General features: G+C 34.9%; 1 pseudogene; it reads right to left on the reverse strand.

Moving 5' to 3' along the window:
* Window positions 1-4,216: 4,216 nt before the first annotated feature.
* On the reverse strand, window positions 4,217-5,814 carry LOC134251723 (uncharacterized; annotated as a pseudogene).
* Window positions 5,815-6,251: the final 437 nt, after the last annotated feature.

The raw sequence follows: 6,251 nt of genomic DNA on the forward strand, positions 1-6,251 counted from the left end.
TTTTTGGGTCGATCCTCTCCATGAGGACAAGATGATGAGTCTAATGTCCTTTGGAAATTCTTTATCCTCCAAGGCTTTCCAGAGAAAACTGCGGTGGCTAAGATGATTTTCTTGTTCATGGGGTGGTTTCTGTTTCCATCGGTCAGAAGATCTGCATGTCTTGGCAGTCTAACTGGAATTGAAACAATCATTGATAGTAAAAGGGGAAACCAAGTTTGAGATCGCCATACAGGAAAAACCACAATAGCTCTATCTACCCTATCTTCCTTGATCTTATTGAAAACTCTTCCTAACAGATGGAAAGGTGGAAATATATAAGGTATTAATTCTGTCCACAGAAAAGAAAAGGCATCAACTTTCCATGCATTTGGACTAAAAGACCAAGAAACACCCATACGAAAATGTGTAGTTGACCGTCAACTAGCCGTCAACTAACCGTCAACTAGTCGTCAACTGTTAATGCGAAAACAGTTGACCACTCGGAGTTGAATGCTTTTCTGAAAAGCGATCAACTGATTTGCATAAAACGGCCAGTTGACCATTAGTTGAATGCTCATACTTTGAAATTTCATGCAGAACAAGAGTTGACCACTAGTTGAACACTCCGACTTGTTAGAAAATTTCTCCCACGCTAAATTTATGTTGGGTTCAAAATTACATTATCATAGATCGGGTTTGTTATACCATAATTACAACAACCAAGATTTGAATCAGTACATGTGTGTTTTCTGTAGAAGATGGGAATTTTGATTTGAAACATTATTATTGTCTTCGTGATGATTCAGCGTGTGAAATATCTCATGTACTATTGTAAGTATATAAAATTTAAAGATTTGTTTTTACTAAACTTGTTATTTTTAAACAGATATAATAGGAATGCAAAACAATGTAGCCAGTATAGGTCCCTTTTTGTGTACTTTTTTTAAATATGGAAAGAATTCTGAAAACCTGTTATGCATCAAGTGTCTTGTTGTGTTGTAAAAATATACAATTGCTTTAGACTAATTCTATATATAACCTTTTCTGCCAAGAAAATGAAAAAAGTACGTAAGGGTTGCCCGCAACCCTGTGTCTCGCCTGCTGTCGCTGTGGTTAGTAAGAAATGATTGTCTGATAAACTGAAGCATTTATTGACATTTCAGAAGGAATAACTCAAAAATACAATAATAAAGAAATGGAACAGCTGACTTAATATCTAATCCCTTGGCGATTATATTGGCATTTATATATATATACATATACCCTGTAAATTCACAAATTATTGTGATGTTTTTATTATTGCGAATATTGCAACGTGTTATGAGTCGCAATAATTTGAACTTGCATTTTGAAATCAAATCCACTGTATATGTATCAAGTCATTCATGCAGAAAATGTAGGTGAAGATTACCTAATTATGGTACTGATATTGTTGGTTACCCATGATGTGTAGACTGACAAATTATCATGCCACTATAAGTTATAGTTGCTGAGATATGGACCTCCACCATAAATTTATGCAAAGTCACTCATGCGGAAAAATGTAGGTCAAGATGACCTAATTCTGGTACAGGCGTTTGTGGTTACCCATGATGTATCCACTGACAAATTATCATGCCACTATAAGTTATAGTTGCTGAGATATGGACCTCCACCATAAATTTATGCAAAGTCACTCATGCGGAAAAATGTAGGTCAAGATGACCTAATTCTGGTACAGGCGTTTGTGGTTACCCATGATGTATCCACTGACTAACTATCATGCCACTATAAGTTATAGTTGCTGAAATATGAACCTCCATTATCAATTTAACCAAAGTCATTCATGCAGAAAAATGTAGGTCAAAATGACCTAATTCTGGTACTGATGTTGTTGGTTACTTATAACCTGTACAATGACAAATCATCATGCCATTATAAGTTATAGATGCTGAGATATGGACCTCCACCAAAAATTTAACCAAAGTCACTCATGCAGAAAAATGTAGGTCAAGATGACCTAATTCTGGTACTGACGTTTGTGGTTACCCATGATGTATCCACTGACTAATTATCATATCCCTATAACTTATAGTTGCTGGAATATAGGTCTTCACCATAAATTATCATGAAAAAACTAAGTCCAACTTAAGGAAAAAATACGGAAAAATTTGAATTTTTTTTTTCAAAATCATACTTGGGATATAAATTTTTATCCATACTGAATATTGTGTCCAAATTTCAAGAAGACTGAATAAAATTTGAGAAAGTTATTGCAGTTTATAAAACTTTGACATTTGGGTTAACCAAAAGTTGGACGCCGACGACGACGACGACGACGACGGAATCTATGGTCGCTATGTCTCGCTTCGCGACATTCGTCGCAGGCGAGACAAAAAGACTGTAACAACTTATGAGAGTGTGCCAGCTCAATTCATTTATAATGCATTTAAATTTACAAGTACATTTATGTCAATTTAGAAACTCTATTGGTTTGACTTTTCATATTTTCAAGAACACTGCTTGTCTTAGATTTCAAATCTCCCTCCATTTTTTTCAATTATTTATTGAAAGCAACCTACGTGCACTAACTAATGGAGTATTCAACTAGCGGTCAACTGCAAAGGAAATAGTGCAGTATTCAACTAGCGGTCAACTGCAAAGGAAATACAGGAGTAATCAACTAGCGGTCAACTGCAAAGGAAATAGAGGAGTATTCAACTAGCGGTCAACTGCAAAGAAAATAGTGGAGTATTCAACTAGCGGTCAACTGTAAAGGAAATAGTGGAGTATTCAACTAGCGGTCAACTGTAAAGGAAATAGAGGAGTATTCAACTAGCGGTCAACTGCAAAGAATATATAGGAGCATTCAACAGTGGTCCGCTCTATGCAAATGAGTTGATCGCTCCCTCATTTGCATGGCAAAAATTCAACTAATGGTCAATTGACGGTCAGTTGACCGTCAACTAGTAGTCAACTGAATACTCCGATTGAATTCTAATAGTATTTTTTCATATGGGCATACCTTTGAATTTTAAAATTGTTACCTGATGCAAAAAGATCTACATCTGGACTAAAAAACTGTTTCGTAATTCTATCAAAAATTTCTGATTTTAGACTCCAATCACCTGATGTAGTAGTTTCCCTAGAATAATAATCTGCTACCTCATTTAATTTTCCAGGGAGATACTGACAAGTTATCCATATATTCCTTGTACAACACCACTGTCAAATATCCTTTGCTAAATAATCCATGTCTTTTGAAACCATTCCTCCCATATTATTTACATAGGAAATGGCTGTCCTATTATCACATTTTATACCGACATGAATATTTGTTTGATCTTTAAAAAAAATACTTTAAAGCAAAGAATATGGCCAATAACTCCAAATAATTTATATGGAACTTTTTCTCTCTTTCTGACCACTGTCTGCTAAAGTAATCTGTTCTAAAAACAGCACCCATTCCTACACAAGAGGCATCAGATTCTATCCAAAAATCTATGGGCAGTAATTGAATAAGTTTACCATTTTTTATTTCGATATTTTCTATCCACCAAACTACTTCATTCTTACTTTGACTAGATAATTTTATACTTCCATCGTAATCATCACCATTTTCATTCAATGCCTTAACTTTGTCCCTTTCTAAAGATCGGTAATAAAGGGGTCCTATGGAAATTGCATTAAATGCATGTACAATAAGCCCTATGAAAGTTGCCACTTCTCTAATACTAATACATTCTTCCTGCAATAAATTTTGAAGCAGTACTTTTTATCCTATCTATTTTCTCCCTTGGTAAAAATACCATGAACTTTTTCGAATCAATTATCAACCCAAAAAATTCAATTACTTGAGTTGGTTTTGTCACAGTTTTCTCAAAGTTAACACAGAAACCTAATGAATGTAAGGTATCTTAATAATGAATTGAGTATTCTTCATACAATAAGCCAAACTATGATTCATAATTAAAGAATCATCCAGATAATAGGAACATCTGATACCAATGGATCTAAAGTAAGCATACACAGGTTTTAAAATCTTTGTGAAAATTCTGGGCGCTGAAATCAATCCGAATGGTAAAACCACAAAACAATAAACCTTTCTGTTCCATTGAAAACTCAAATATCTCTGAAACTCTTTTGCAATTGGAACACTAAAATAAGCATCTTTAAGATCGACACTGCAGAAAAAATCTCCTTTCTGTAAAATACTCAAAATTTGATTTAAATTTTCTTGTTTAAATTTTTCATACGAGACAAATTCATTTAGATTTCGTAAATTTATCACAGGTCTGAGTTTCCCATTTTTCTTAGGAACAACAAATATATTAGAAATAAATAGAGCATCATTTTCATTTATTTCTCCTATTGCACCTTTTCTAAGCAACTCCATTATCTCTTCGTTTACGATAACAGATTCTTGGTCATTAAAAGAAATTTGAGATGGCTTTTTTGATTGATAAGGAATCTCATCAAACTCAATCTCATAACCCTGGATTGTCTTCAGAACCCATGAATCCTTAATGATGTTTTCCCATTGTGTTACATGATGTTTAATTTGACCAACACTTACCGTGTTTGTCTCACTCAGTATTTCTCTCGTCTTCCTCTTTTTTCCTGTCTCGAATCTCAAGTGTATGTGTTCCTTCCCCCTAAAAAAGGCTTATTTGATCCTCTACCTCTGCCATAGTAATAGTTGTATGGAAAGTTTCTTCTTCCCCTGTTGCCCGAGTTGTTATAAGCACCTCTAAATTTATCAACCCTTTTGTACTTGTCAAAATCTGACAACTCTTTAATTTTCTTTTGGATATCTGATCCAAATAACAACTCCGTAACAGGTTGTGAGGCATTGCATATGTCCGAGAACCTGTTTGGCAAGACCTTTCTCAAAAGAAATCTTCTTTTCTGAGACAATTGATACACTGAGTTACGCAACAGAATAATTGACTGTTTAATCAGATTTCTAACTTCCTTCATTTTCTCATCTGTTTTTGACATTTCAGCTATTTTAAGCAACGGAATAATACCTGTTGCTATTGTTTTCTGTACAGCTTGAAAGCCCGAGTCTCTACTTTGAGCAAATTTGGGCATAATATTCCATATGTCTGTGTTTACTCATGGGGCTAACAAACAAGTGCAATTAGCTGGTCTTTGATTACTCTCTATTATCTTCTCTGTTTCGCCCTCTTTAATACAGAGAGTGTTAACCATGTTAGCTAATTTATCATCAACATTCTTCCCTTTTTTATCTGTTGTAAACCAATCTGGAATGTCCCAATCATTATCTAACTCTTCATCATGACCTTTTTCATCAGATTCTTTGTCATCCATGAAAAAATCAAAATCATTTCCCTCATTTAGACTTGAGCCTTCACGCTCATTATTATTAACATCAAGGTCCACACTGGACTCTTGTTCTAATTGATCTAATTGATTCAATTTATCTTGCTGAAGGTTATAAATGCACCCAATTATATCATTTATACCCATCATTTCCTTGAATTTGTCAACACTCTCAGTGTCCATGTTTAACATTGCACTAGTAATGTCATTACCAGAAATTTCAACTTGTTTATTTTTCTTCGCTTTAGTGGCATTACTGCCTGGCCCTTTACGTTTGCTACCTTTTTTACTTGCCGAAGACGGCTTTGCCGTCGACGTTGAAGACCCTTGTTCATCATCATTAGGTGCATTTTGCACTGCAGAACCTGCAGTTGCCCTAGTTTCTATTCTTCCTAGTTTAGAAGCGAGTTTTTTCTCTGCTTTTCTAATATCCTCGCTATTAAACCCCTCAAAAGATTCATCATCCGACTCTGCCATTATCGAGAGTACGTCAGAATTTTCTGAGGACATGCATGTAAATTTCACAACAAACCATGAAATTCACGTGAACCACGTGAAAGCCCAGACCAAATCTGAGAAACAATAACACACTTAAAAAATAACTGTGTATACAACACGTAAAGTTAAGACTTCGTCTAAAGTCCAATTTAATCAAAATATTTCGAAGTATACCTTAAAGCCCGCACAACGTGCGCCAAGAAAAATATGAGTGATTCAAGCATGGCGGTCGGTATTTATACTGGTGATGTCACATGGGTTTTAATTTCTTTGAATAGCGAGCCCGCATGTTATTAGTCAAGAAATATACTATTGATACTCTGAAAGCCGAAGGCTGTATGAAAAGAATGTATGTCGAATTCAGCAACTGAAGCAAGTCCATTAGTGTGCATCCTAAGATGTATCATCCATGCAAGTTTGCTCAACATAGAGCTCAAAGTTACTTGGAA

The sequence above is a fragment of the Saccostrea cucullata genome, unplaced genomic scaffold, assembly GCF_032062105.1.
Source record: "Saccostrea cucullata isolate Sc308-1 unplaced genomic scaffold, CSIRO_AGI_Scuc_v1 ctg3839, whole genome shotgun sequence".
Lineage (NCBI taxonomy): Eukaryota > Metazoa > Mollusca > Bivalvia > Ostreida > Ostreidae > Saccostrea > Saccostrea cuccullata.